The following is a 15,098-nucleotide window of genomic DNA, read 5'->3' on the forward strand; positions in this document are numbered from 1 at the left end:
TTTGGTGTCGCTTATGTATACTATCATATCATCTGCAAACAACAATACTTTAAATTCTTTCTTTCCAATTTTTTGGCCCCTTGATCTCCTCTTGTTGTCTTATTACTCTAGCTAGAACTTTGAGTACTATATTGAATAGATATGGAGCATGGACAGCCTTGCTTTGTGGAATTGCTTTAATTTTCTCTCCATTTAAGTGATTGTTGTTAGATTTTCTTTGACTCTGGATCCACATTGGTATGCCAAAATTTGTTGTTTGTTTTCACTCTTTTCTTTTTTGCTCTTTTACTCTTTTGGGTGGCCCATCACTCAGCTCCCAAATAAATCATGCCAAGTCTTAATATTACTTATAAATACCCATGCTTAGCTTGGATTGTTTCTTGTCAGCTTTTCTTAATTTATCCTGTGTACCTTTTGCCTGTGGGCTTTTACCTTTGTCTATTTCTGTATTTTGTTCCCTCTTATTCTGTGTCTGGCTGTCTGACTGTGTGACTGGTCCATGGAGTCTACTTCTCCTCCTTTTCTCATTCCTTGATCTCTCTTGCTTCCCCAGATTTCTCTTCCTCTTTTATTATCTCTGGCTGCCAGTCCTGCCTATCCTTTCTCCTGTCTTGCTATTGGCCATTCATCTCTTTATTAGAGCATCAGGTGTTGTAGACAGGTAAAGTAACACAGCTTTACATAGCTTTACCCAAAATAATTACACGGAAACTGTATTCTTTTAAACACTGCCTGGCCCATTAGGTTTATCCTCTTATTGGCTAATTCTCACATCTTGATTAACCCATTTCTAATAATCTGTGTACCACCACGAGGTGGTAGTTTACCAGGAAGGATCTTAACCTGCGTCCATCTTGGAGAGGAGAGCTATGGCATCTGTTCACTTTTCTTCTTTCCAGTATTTTTTTCGGTCTACTCTGCCTATCTAAATTCTGTCCTATTAGGCCAAGCAATTTTATTTATTAATTAACCAATGAAAGCAACAGATAGACAAATGACCCTCCTCCATCAGTTAAACAAATGCAAGACTCCTTTGCATCATTAAACAAATGTTCCACAGTGTAAACAAATGTGACACACTTTAAAATAATATTTCACAACAGCTGATGTTGGTTGTCAGCTTGCTATATATTGATTTTATTATGTTTATGTATGTTTCTTATATTCCCTGATCTTTCTAAGACTTTTATCATGAAAGGGAGTTGGATTTTGTCAAAGGCTTTTTCAGCATCTAATGAGGTGATCATGTGATTTTCTTCTTTCAGTTTGTTTATATGGTGGATTATATTGACCAATTTTTATATGTTGAACTGTCCCTGTATCTCTGGGATGAAGCCTCCTTGATCATGTTGGATGATCTTTTTGATGTGTTCTTGGATTCAGCATTTTATTGAGTATTTTTGCATCAATATTTATGATGGAAAATTGGTCTGTAATTCTCTTTCTTTGTTGAGTCTTTGCGCCATTTTGGTATCAGAGTGTAGCCTCAAGAAAGAATTTGGCAGTGTTCCTTCTGTATATGTTTTGTGGAATAATTTGAGGAGTATTGGTATTAGCTCTTCTTTGAAAGTGTGGTAGAAGTCTGTGCTTAAGCCATCTGTCCCTGGGTGAAACCAACTGACCCTGGATTTTATTTTTTGACTGGAAAAAAATTTTAATGACTGATTCTATTTCCTTAGGGTTATCGGTCTGTTTAAATTGTTTATCTGATCTTAATTTAATTTTGTTATGTGGTATCTATCAAGAAATTTGTCCATTTCTTTTAGATTTTTCCAATTTTGTTGAGTACAGTTAGTTACTTGCCTAACGATTCTATGGATTCTGGTGCTGTGTCTTCCTTTTTGTTTCTGATTTAGTTAATTTGGATAGTCTCTCTGCCTTTTAGTTAGTTTAGATGAGGATTTGTCTATCTTGTTGATTTTCTCAAAGAACCATTGATTCTTTGTATTGTTCTCCTTGTTTCTATTTTTTTTTTATTTCAGCCCTCAGTTTGACCATTTCCTGCCATCTACTTCTCTTGGGTGTGTTTGCTTGTTTATTCTAGTGCTATCAGATGTGCTGTTTAGCTTCTTATTGGCTCTTACATATTAATTTAACCCATTTCTATTAATCTGTATATGGCCACATGGCTGTGGCTTACTGGCTAAAGTTCCAAAATAGTTAAAAGATGTTGAAAAAAAATCAAATACCATATTGCTGGAATGGAAAAGTCAACATAAAAATGCCAACCTTCATAAATTAATTTAAGATCTTTGAGCCTTTTATTGTGGTTCATCCCTTTAATTGCAGCAGTTGGGAGGTAGAGGCAGGTGAATCTCTGAGTTCCAGGACAGTCAGGGCTATATAGACAAATCTTGTCTGAAAAACCCTAAAGAAACAAATAAATAAATAAACCCAAGAGCTTTTCTGGACTATAACAAGTGAATCCTGCATTGAGAAGAGTAATGTGGGAAGATGCCAAGCCATTTTTGAAATTCTGTGATTTGTTTTTTTTTTTTTTGAGACAGGTGTGTGTGTGTGTGTGTGTGTGTGTGTGTGTGTGTGTGTTTGTGTGTGTGTGTGTGTGTGTAGCTCTGGCTGTCCTGAAACTTGCTTTGTGACCAGGCTATCCTTAAACTCAGAGAGATTCACCTGCCTCTGCTTCCTGAGTGCCTGGCAAAGAGAATATTAAGTTCCTTAAATTAGATTTTAAAAAGACTTGAATGACACAGTTCATGTTTTCACTAAAAGTAGAAAAACATATTTTACCAAAAATATTTTACTAGGAGAATAAAAATGAGCCATTTTATTTTATTTTTTTTTAACTTTTTTTTATTGAGAAAAGAGAAAAAAAAAAGAAACAAATTTCCTCCTCCTCCCAGCCTCCCATTTCCCTCCCCCTCCTCCCACCCTTCTCCCCCTCCCCCCACTCCTCTCCCCCTCCCTCTCCAGCCCAAAGAGCAGTCAGATTTCCCTGCCCTGTGGTAAGTCCTAGGTCCTCCCCCCTCCGTGCATTTCTAGGAAGGTGAACATCCAAACTGGCTAGGCTCCCACAAAGCCAGCACATTACGTAGGTTCAAAACCCCGTGCCATTGTCCTTGGGTTCTCATCCGCCCTCATTGTTGGCCATGCTCAGAGAGTCCAGTTTTATCCCATGCTTTTTCAGTCACAGTCCAGCTGGCCTTGGTGAGCTCCCAATAGATCAGCTCCACTGTCTCAGTGGGTGGGTGCTCCCCTCGTGGTCCCGACTTCTTTGCTCATGTTCTCCCTCCTTCTGCTCCTCATCGGGACCTTGGGAGCTCAGTCCAGTGCTCCAGTGTGGGTCTCTGTCTCTGTCTCCATCCATCACCAGATGAAGGTTCTATGATGATATGCAAGATATTCGTCAGTATTGCTCTAGGATAGGGTCATTTCAGGTTCCCCATCCTCAGCTGCCCAAGGAACTAACTGGGGACCTCGGCTTGGGTATCTGGGAGCCACTCTAGGGTCAAGTCTCTTGCCAACCCTAAGGTGGCTCACGGAAGCACGGTTCTTAGTTAAAATGAGCCATTTTAAAAATGGGATTATAGCATTTAAAAATAATATTCCTTTAAAATAGAGATATAAAGTTTGAGGATAAATTATGTGGGATGCCCTTCTATATGCTGTGAATATGTTTTATTACCACTGGTTAATAAAAAAACCTGCTTTGGCTAATAGCCAGGCAGAATAGAGTCAGGTGGGAAATCCAAGCAAAGATAAAGGGAAAAAGAAGGCCAAGTCTGGCAGATACCAACAACTACCTGAGAAGCAAAATGTGAGGTAACAAGCCACAAGTCTCATGGTAAAATATTGAATAATATAAATGGGTTAATTTAAATATATGAGCTAGTTAAAAATAATCCTGAGCTAATAGACCAAACAGTTAGTAATTGATATTAAGCCTCAGAGTGGTTATTTGGGAATTGGCAGGTGGAAGAGAAACTTCCAGCTACAAATAAAGAACAATGGTAGAGCACTTTTCTACCATGTGTGACTCCCTGGATTCAATTGCTATGGGGAGATTCAAGCAGGAAAATATAGTACACATAACGTCAACAAACTGAAGGATTTTAGGAATATGGAAGCTAGAGCACATTTACTCTGTCTGAAAATTTGTGGACATATTTTAGAAGAATAAATTCAAAATTACAAAGAAAAATGAGAAAGATGACAGAATCCTAAATTGAAGGTAATAGACGATGCCACAAAAGTATAAACACTATTTTGCTTTAGATACTTATGGAGCATCTCCTAAAGCTATTCATGCATCAGACACACCAACAAAACCCCAGAAGCTGGAAGTATTACTCAGTAGTATTGTGCTTGCCTTGCATGTTCAAAGCCCTGAGACAATCTCTAATTCTACATAAACCCAGCCTGGTGGTGCACATTTATAAAGCCAGCACCCAGGAGGTAAAGGCAAGAAGATCAGAAGTTCAAAGTCATCTTTGGCTACATTAGGAGTTCAAGACCGGCTAGCCTATATGAGACCCTGCCTCAAAAACAAAAACAAAATGAAAACCAATCACTTTCATGTAGTAAAACACTAATATGTATAAAATAAATATATATTTAAAGGTAAAATAAGAAAAACAATAAATGAATTGATTTTTATGAATCACACATTTATGACTGTGTACACATGCTCTCAAAGCTTCCTCCCTCCTCCTCCTTCTTCTTCTGTTTTTCAAGACAGGGTTTCTCTGAGTAGCAGCCCTGGTTGTCTTGGAATCTACTCTGTAGACCAGGTTAGCCTCAAACTCACAGAAATCTTCCTATCTCTGCCTCCTGAGTGCTGGGATTAAGGGGGTGCACCACCACTGCCTGGCTGAAAGCTTTTCTTCTTTACTCTTAAAACTCTTATAACTTATATTAACCTTATTTGTACATCTACATTTTGCCTTAGGACTTTTTACCTTTTTTTTTTTCATTCTCTATGTCCTACTTTTCCTTCTTCTGTGTCTGGCTGGAGGCTGTCTAACTGTCTGGTCCCCGGTGTGTCTCTCTTCCTCCCTCATTCTCTCCTGTCTCTCCTCTCTTCTCCCAATTATTATCTCTGTCCACCAGCCCAGCCTAGCTATTGATCATTCAACTTTTTATTAGACCAATCAGATGCCTTAGGCAGGCAAGGTAAAACAAATTCAAAACATCTTTACATATTCTACAACATCCTGGGAAGGCAGCAACAAGCAAAATCCTGGAGCTGGCTATCTAGCCTAGCTTACTTGGTAAGTTTCAGGCAAGTGAGAGGCACAATCTCCAAAAAGTGGTGGATGTAGAGGGTATGAGATCTTTGTGCTCACAGACAAGCACTATTGTAATCAGGAATATTAAACACACAGGCTTGTCTCTTCAACAGAAGGGATGCCTACATCTGTTTTCCAACCAGAAGACCTGGAGAGGATGCTGTTAACAGCCTGGTGATCTGTGCTGCCTGCAGAGCCAGGCCACACCCGGATCTCCCAGATTATTATGTTTGACTCTCCCTCCCTAGACCTTCACCTTTAGTTTGGTTTCTCGGTCAACAGAGCCCATCCTAAGGGGAGATGGCCCATGGATGTTACGGCCTGGTGACCTCAACGCTATCCGCGTGACTGAGCCACACCAGACCCCAGGTCCCTAAGCTATAGAACCCATCTTCGTGGTAGAGGTCACATGTACGTTGCAAGAGAGTTTCTATGTAGTTAGGCCTCCATCTTCAGCCTGCACATGGGTTTGAAATCATTGTTACCAGAAAACTTTTTCCAAAACTGTATTGTACTTACATATGTCTAAGATAAACTGCCTAGAGCCAGGTATGGAGGCACACACCTTTAAAGCCAACACTTGGGAGGCAGAGGCAGGTGCATCTCTGAGTTTGGGACCAGCATGGTCTATGGAGAGAGTTTCAGGATAGTCAGAGCTACACAGAAAAAGCCTGTCTCAACGCAAAGGACAATGGCACGGGGTTTTGATCCTGCTTAATGTGCTGGCTTGGTGGGAGCCTAGCCAGTTTGGATGTTCACCTTCCTAGATATGGACGGAGGGGGGAGGACCTAGGACTTACCACAGGGCAGAAAACCCTGACTGCTCTTTGGACTGGAGAGGGAGGGGGAAAGGAGTGGGGGGAGGGGGAGAAGGGTGGGAGGAGGGGGAGAAGGGTGGGAGGAGGGGGAGGGAAATGGGAGGCTGGGAGGAGGTGGAAACTTGGTTTTTTTTTCTCCTTTTCTCAATAAAAAAAAAAATAAAAAAAAGCCTGTCTCAAAAACATCAAAATACAACAACAACAACAAAACCAAAAACAAACCAACCAACTAAACAAACAAACCCGCCTGGGGTTAGGCTCTAGAAACTTGAACCAACACAGGCTAACTAAATCTTATTGAACTGGATTTCCTTCTTTACCTCTTGCATTTTGTTTCCCTGATGGCAGTAGAACTTGTAGGGACCCCCCCCACAGATGGTTCCTGAGGAGCAACACAGAAGGTTGTCTCTGGTCTCCACATACACATGTACATATGCACCCATATTCACATGTTTGCCTGCATACACACACACACACACACACACACACACACACACACACACACAGAGAGAGAGAGAGAGAGAGAGAGAGAGAGAGAGAGAGAGAGAGAGAGAGAGAGAATGAATAGAGAGAAGAATTACTTAAGAAATAAGGTAGCCGGTGGTGGCGCACGCCTTTAATCCCAGCACTCGGGAGGCAGAGGCAGGCAGATCTCTGTGAGTTCGAGACCAGCCTGGTCTACAAGAGCTAGTTCCAGGACAGGCTCCAAAACCACAGAGAAACCCTGTCTCGAAAAACCAAAAAAAAAAAAAAAAAGAAATAAGGTAGCTGAGAAAATCCAGCTGAAAATATTTGACAAGGCAGCTGCAGAAGAGATAGAGGACACTTTACAAGTTTAAGAGCAAAGAGTCTGAATCTACAATTATAGAAAAATGAAATATAACAGGATCAGACACACAGGGATTCAGCATATGCCCTGGTGCTGGATGATCATTTCACTTGGAACTCCACTCTACCCCAGCCGACTGGAGCTGGGAGTTGGCACAAGCCTACCGAGAAAACATCTGACTGTTCTATGAAGAAACTAAATAACATCTGCAGAGAATCAAGGGTTTCAGCATGGATGCTGACAACTCCTGAGTAATTTCTTCCTCATTCTGGCTCGTAGGGTCTATGATCTCCACTCCTCCACCCTCTGCCCTATACAGAGGCCATTTGGATCAGGAAAGCAGATCGATTTCTCCAACAGAACATTAAATCCATAATAGCTTATGAACCCTTCTTTATTATTTATAAATAATTACTAAATATAATCAAAAATCAGGAGAAGGAGCCTGGGTGTGGTGGTCACACCTGTAATCCTAACACTCAAGAGACTGACAAGCAGGAGGATACTACAAATTTGAGGCCAGCCTAGACTACATAGAGAGTTCCAGGTCAGTCAGAGATATAGTATTAGAACCTGTCCTCTCAAACATGAAAAAGAAAAAGAAATTGGAAGAAAGTCTTCAACATACAAAAAATTCCAGTTTTGTCTAAAACAAACTGGCTTTAATAGCCAATACTGAAAAAAAAAAGGATTTGGAGTCTCAGGAAATATAAGTTATATGTGAAAAAGATTAAATTTAATTAGTATATTCAGAGAACTAAGAGAAAATATTGTATCCATAACTAGGAACAGCACATTATATAAAAGATCAGGTAGAGACAAAAAGAAATTCTTAGAAATTAAATTTTGAAGCTAGATGTGGTGGCACATACCTTTAATCCCAGCACTCAAGAGGCAGAGGTGGGTGAATCTCTGGGAGTCTAAGGCCATCTTGGTATACAAAACGAGTTTCAGAACAGCCAGTCACAGCTGTTACACAGAGAAGTCCTGTTAAAAAAAACATTACACAGAGAAACCCTGTTTTGAAAACAACAACAAAAAGAATTAAAATTTGATTATTTGGCTGAAGATGTATCTCAGTGGTTGCTTGGCCTGTATATGTCCTCAGATTCAATCTCTAGCACAACAAAAAGTTAAGATTACTTAAGTTCAAATTTCCATATAAAAATTAAAGAGAAAGATTGTAGAGGTTTATCAGATAACAGTGAAACAGCAAAGACAAACAATGGGAGAAATAAAATTTTAAAAAAGAGAGGGAAAAAATGAGAACTTTGGGGGATGTTCTAGGAAGTCCAGTGCCCAGCAAGAATTTGAATATTAAAAACTGAGAAAAAGGAACAGTTGAGAGACTAGCACCAGAGTGTCTAAGAACACTGGATGACAAAAGATAAGAGGGCAACAAGAATATAGACAATCCATCATTAGGGACCCCTTTCTGATATGGGAGCCTATTTCTCAATAAAACCTTGCTTGCCAAAACAATTCTAAAGGAAAATGGTTGCCAATAATATCATCCTGTATAAGTCAAAATACCCATCAAGTGTGACAATGAAATAAGGAGTTGTAGATATATATGAGTTAATAAAATACATTTTCATAGGAAGCTATTTGAGGATGTTCTGAAGCAAAAGAAAAGTGTAAGCCAAGAAGGAAGTGGTGGGATCCACCAGATAGTGAATCTATGCCAGGAAAAGCAGTCATAGATGATCCCAGGAATGCCAAGTGGGCAGAAGTCCTGGGAATAGCAAGCTTTGAGAAAGAGGAGTCCAAGAATTAAAAGAAAATTAGCTTTATGTTTGTGAATTCAATACATTAAAAGATGTGATTAGGAGATTGAAAAAGCTGGATATGGGTTGGGGATGTACCCGTGGGATTGATCCCAATACCACATAAACTGGAGGTGATAATATTCTCCTGTATAGTATATCACTAGGAATGTAGAGGTAGGAGGATCAGAAGTTCAAGGTCATTTTCAGCTACTTGCCAAGTTCTAAGTCAGTCTGGGATACAACAGACCCTGTCTCCAAAGCACCCTAACAAAAGAAGGAGTAGGAGAGATAATGAATTGTACAAGGAACAGAAAAGAAATTGTAATTAGAAATATCAACCAAAATGAACTGTACAAGATTACAATCAATATCAGAAACAAAGCAAAAAAATTTATCATAATTTTCTAATCAATAGCACATAAAAAAGAAAGCACGTTGGGACCTTGATGATAAAAAACTTCTCTTTTTAAATGGTCCAGGGTTCATCATTAGACTCATGAGAATGAAATACAGCTCTAGCATGTCTCCTCCTCTTTCCTCTCCTCCTACCTTTTTTGGTTCTTTGAGACAGGATCTCAGTCTGTAGCCCAGACTGGTCTCAAACTGACATTAGTGCTTTTAACCTCAGTCTCCCAAATGTGAGATTACAGGTATCAGCCACCATGCCCAACTCTATGTGGTTATCTTTAGTTCCTGGTAAATTTAAACACACATTTTAACTTCTTTTTTTTAAATTTATTTATTTATTAAAGATTTCTGTCTCCTCCCCGCCACCGCCTCCCATTTCGCTCCCCCTCCCCCAATCAGGTCCCCCTCCCTTGTCAGCCCAAAGAGCGATCAGGGTTCCCTGCCCTGTGGGAAGTCCAAGGATTTATGCCACCATTTTTTAATAGTGATATTATCTTTGACCATGTAAAAAAGCTACACTTTAATTTTACATTGTTGGGGTTAATATTTACAAAACATGAGAAGATAATCACCAAAAAGGAGATAAAAGAGTGGAACAAAAGTGCAATAGGTTTGAGGGACCCTGAAATGATACCCAAATTTCCCTGTGAGTTGTGCTGGAACTTAATAAGAAAACACACACACAAGTTCTGCCAAGAATACCCAATTTATAGGTTCTTCAATAGACACATAAAAGTTCAGCCAAGACAGGAAAACATCCTTTAACGAGATAAGTCAAAATGCTATGTAAAGACAGTGATGAAACAAATCCAGGTTTTCTGTCAAAATAGACAACCAACAAAAACAAATGGATTCTCAAAGGGAACTAAGTATAGTGTGAACAGCTCCAGCAGCTTGTTGGTCAGTTCTGCTTTTATTCTCTCACCCAGTCATTTCCTTATTTCACAGAAATGTGGTCCATGACCTAGTTCTAGCCAATGAGAAGAGAGAGTGAGTAGACTGGGGATTCTGGGAAGCTGCAATTGTTTTTGCTACTTCATAGTGTGAAAATACTGCTGCTCTAAAAATAAATATAAAAATAAAATAAAAATAAGCCTTCAACTCTCTATGTAACCAAGGATGACCTTGAATTCTGATCTACCTGCCTCCACCACCAGAGTCCTGGGATTATAGGAGAGTACCACAACTACCCGTTTATGTGGTTCTAGTCATAGTGAACCTGAAAAAGGCGTCGGTTTTGGAGGCTTTGTGAGATTAGAGATTTCATCAATATCTGTCATTTCCCAATTTTGATCTAAGTATTGTTTTCTCTTGTTTTTTCTCTTGCTTAGGTTGACTGTTGTTTTCTCTTTGTGTCTTCATTCTGTGTTCTCAAAGACCCAGGTTTGGTACTAATTCTCTGCTTTCCCTGTGTTCTGACGTTATACTTCCTCGGCTCTCATAGTTCCTGTTTTCTACTTATTTTCAAACATTGATTTTTTTTTTCAGCTGAAGTTTAATCTAATTCTAAATCCTAAAGTAGATCCCTTTTGTGATTAAATTTCTATTCCAAGAATGTATTGTTTCTTTTTTATCCTTTGAAACCTCTTGAGGGTCTTTTCAAGGGGCTTAATATTGGTCACTGGCTCTTCCATGAGCCCCCTTGCCACTATGATAAGCAGAATCTGCCCTCTAGTATGGACTCCAAATAGCTGTTTGTTAGTTAGGCCATCCTGCAGGATATGAGAGAAGTGAAGGATGGATTTGAGACTGGGGATGTAGTGCAGTAGGTAAGGTACTTGCCTACTGCACACAAAGGCCTGGGTTTCATCCCTAGCACGACATAAACGGGTAGTTGTGGTACTCTCCTATAATCCCAGGACTCTGGTGGTGGAGGCAGGTAGATCAGAATTCAAGGTCATCCTTGGTTACATAGAGAGTTGAAGGCTTATTTTTATTTTATTTTTATATTTATTTTTAGAGCAGCAGTATTTTCACACCAAAATGGATAAAAGATTACCAAAAATTCCCACATACCTGCGGCCCCCAACATGCATAGTTCCCTCATTACTGATACCCACCATAGTTGGACTTCCATATACTCAATGAACTACACTGACACATCATTATCACCCAGAATCCATTGCAGAGCACTGTTTTTAAACTGTGTGTGTGTGTGTGCTGTCTAGTTTTATGTCAACTTGACACAAGCTGTCATCAAAATGAGGGGAGTCTCAATTGAGAAAATGCCTCCATAAGATCCAGCTGTAAGCAAGCCAGTACAGCATTTTCTAAATTAGTGATTGATGGGGGAGGGCCTGGCCCATTGTGTGTGGGACCATCTCATCCCGAGTTCTTTAAGAAAGCAAGCTGAGAACAGAGAATTCTCAGCAGAGGAAGTTCAAATGGCCAAAAGACACTTAAAGTCGTGCTCAACTTCCTTAGCAATCAGGGAAATGCAAATCAAAACAACTTTGAGATATCATCTTACACCTGTCAGAATGGCTAAAGTCAAAAACACCAAGGATAACCTTTGCTGGAGAGGCTGTGGAGGAACGGGTACCCTCATCCATTGCTGGTGGGAATGCAATCTTGTGCAACCACTGTGGAAGTCAGTGTTTCGGTTTCTCAGGAAATTCGGGATCAACTTACCCCTGGACCCAGCAATACCACTCCTGGGAATATACCCAAGAGATGCTCTATCATATGACAAAAGCATTTGTTCAACTATGTTCATAGCAGTATTATTTGTAATAGCCAGAACCTGGAAACAACCTAGATGCCCTTCAGTGGAAGAATGGATGAAGAAAGTATGGAATATATACACGCTAGAGTACTACGCTGCGGTAAAAAACAATGACTTCTCGAATTTTGCATGCAAATGGATGGAAATAGAAAACACTATCCTGAGTGAGGTGTCCCAGACCCAAAAAGATGAACATGGGATGTACTCGCTCATAATTGGTTTCTAGCCATAAATTAGGGCCACGGAGTCTACAATAGGTGAACCTAAAGAAGCTAAGTAAGAAGGTGAACCCAAGGAAAAACATATAGTTATCCTCTTGGCTAAGGGAAGTAGACCAAATTGCCGGGGAGAAAATTAGGATCTTGGGGGTGGGGTGGGATGGGGGTAAGGGGAGATGGGGAGAGAAAAGGTAGAAGGGAAGGAGGGGGGACTTGGGGAATCAGGAGAACTGGGATAAAGGAAAGGTGGATAGGGGAGCACGGAACCACAATTCTTAGTTAAGGGAACCACTTTAGGGTGAGCAAGAGATTTGACCCTAGAGGGGCTCCCAAGTGCCCAACATGAGGTTCCCAGTTAGTTCCTTGGGCAGCTGAGGATTGGGAACCTGAAATGACCCTATCGTAGAGCAATACTGACGAATATCTTGCATATCATCATAGAACCTTCATCTGGTAATGGATAGAGATAGAGACAGAGACCCACACATGAGCACTGGACTGAACTCCCAAGGTCCCAATGAGGAGCAGAAGGAGGGAGAACATGAGCAAAGAAGTCGGGACCACGAGGCGTGCACCCACCCACTGAGACAGTGGAGCTGATCTACTGGGAGCTCACCAAGGCCAGCTGGACTGTGACCGAAAAAGCATGGGATAAAACTGGACTCTCTGAACATGGCGAACAATGAGGGCTGATGAGACGCCAAGGACAATGGCACGGGGTTTTGATCCTACTTAATGTGCTGGCTTTGTGGAAGCCTAGCCAGTTTGGATGTTCACCTTCCTAGATATGGACGGAGGGGGGAGGACCTAGGACTTACCACAGGGCAGAAAACCCTGACTGCTCTGTGGACTGGAGAGGGAGGGGGAGAGGAGTGGGGGGAGGGGGAGAAGGGTGGGAGGAGGGGGAGAAGGGTGGGAGGAGGGGGAGGGAAATGGGAGGCTGGGAGGAGGTGGAAACTTGTTTTTTGTTTATGTTTTTTTTCTTCTTTTCTTAATAAAAAAATTATAAAAAAAAAAGAAAGAAAGCTGAGCAAGCCATGGGAAGCATGCCCACTCTCCTATGGCTTCTACATCAGCTCCATGCCCCTACACTGCTTGAATTTCTGCCCTATTGCTTTGATGATGAACAATGCTGTGGGACTGTAAGAAAAATAAACCCTTTACTCTCCAGCTCGCTTTTGGTCATGGTGTTTTATCACAGCAATAATAACCCTAACTAAGACAAATATGTATTTTATATGTATGCCTGAGTGTGTGTGTGCCACATGTGTGCAGGGGACCTCATAAAGGTTAGAAAAAGATGATGGAGCCCCTGGAACTTGAATCACTGGAAGTTGTGAGCTACCATATTGGTGGTGGGAACCAAACCAAGATTCTCCAAAAGATCAATAAGTGCTCTTAATCACTGAACCATCTCTCCACCCCCCACCTTAAAAGTTGTTCTTAAGGATCCTAAGATGGACACATGGATCACTCTGGGAAGAGGAAACAAATGAGATTTTCTGCGTAAACTGGGGACAGAGGGCAGTAGAGGGGAGGGGATGGTAATGAGAACATGAGGGAACATGATGGTTGAATTTGGGGGGGGCAGAGAGGGAGAGCAATGAAAGAGATATCTTGATAGAGGGGGCATTATGGGGTTAGGGAGAAACTCGGTGCTAGAAAAATTCCCAGGAACCCACAAGGATGACCCCAGCTAAGACTCCTAGCAATAGTGGAGAGGGTACCTTGGTGCAGGAGGTTCTTCTGTTCATGTGTTGCTTTCATTGGCTAATGAATAAAGAAACTGCTTTGGGCCTGATAAGGCAGAACTTAGGTAGGTGGAGAAGACAGAACTAATGCTGGGAAGAAGGGCAGAGTGAGAGAAGCCATGGGTCTTCTGCCTGAGATGGGTGCTGGTTAGAATCTTGCCGGTAAGCCACAGTCATATGGCAATACACAGATTAATAGAAATGTGTTAAATTAAGATGTAAGAATTAGCCAATAAGAAACTAGAGCTAATGGGCCAAGCAGTGTTTTAATTAATACAATTTCTGTGTGGTTATTTCGGGGGCTAAGCTACCCGGGTGACCACAAAGGGGCCCTCCTTTGCAACAGTTTAGATTCCTCTCCTTGTAACAGTGCCTGAACTGGCCTTCCCCTGTAATCAGATTGGTGACTACTTAATTGTCATCATAGAACCTTCATCCAGGGTTCAGATGCAAAGGGAAGCAGATGCATAGATCCACAACCAAGCAGCAGGCCAAACTCCAAGAGTCCAGTAGAAAAGAGGGAGGAAATATTATATGAGCAAGGGAGGGGTTCAAGATCATGATGGGAAAACCCACAGAGACAGTGGACCCAATCTCATGAGAGCTGACAGACTCTAGACAGATAGGTGGGGAGCCTGCTTGAGACCGAACTAGGCCCTCTGCCTGTGGGTGACAGTTGTGTAGCTTGGTCTGTTTGTGGGACCCCTGGCAATGGAACCAGGATCTATCCATGATGCATTAGCTGGCTTTTTGGATCTCATTCCCTATGGTGGGATGCCATTCTCAGCTTTAATGTAGGGGGGAGGGGCTTGGTCCTGCCTCGGATTAATGTGCCAGGCTTTGTTGACTCCTCATGGAAGGTCTTACCCTTTCTGAGGAGTGGATTGGGTGGGTTGAGGTGGGGAGTGATGGGAGGCAGGAGGAGGGTAGGGAGGGGGAACTGTGGTTGATATGTAAAATGAATAAAGCAAAATAATTAAAAATTGTTCTTAATGCTCTTTTCTTTTGAGAAGTGAATAATAGACCATCAAGGGAACATATCACAGTTTAATGTTCTATTCACTTACTATTGCTTGATTCCAACTTTGAGCAATTACAGATAAAGCTTTTATAAATATCCATGTGTAAATTTTTGTGTGAAGTTTTTTTACTCCCTTAGGTAAATATCAAATAGTATGATTGCTGGATGTTGTAAGAAACTGCCAAATTGCCTTTAAGAGTGGATGGATCATTTTGCATTCCCAACAGCAAGGAACTAGAATCCCTGTTGCTCCTTCTAAAGCATTTGGTGTTGCCAGGGATCTGAATTGTGACCATTGTTATCTGTATGCCTT

This window comes from Microtus oregoni, unplaced genomic scaffold, assembly GCF_018167655.1.
Source record: "Microtus oregoni isolate MIOR12 unplaced genomic scaffold, Mior012 000067F_001, whole genome shotgun sequence".
NCBI lineage: Eukaryota > Metazoa > Chordata > Mammalia > Rodentia > Cricetidae > Microtus > Microtus oregoni.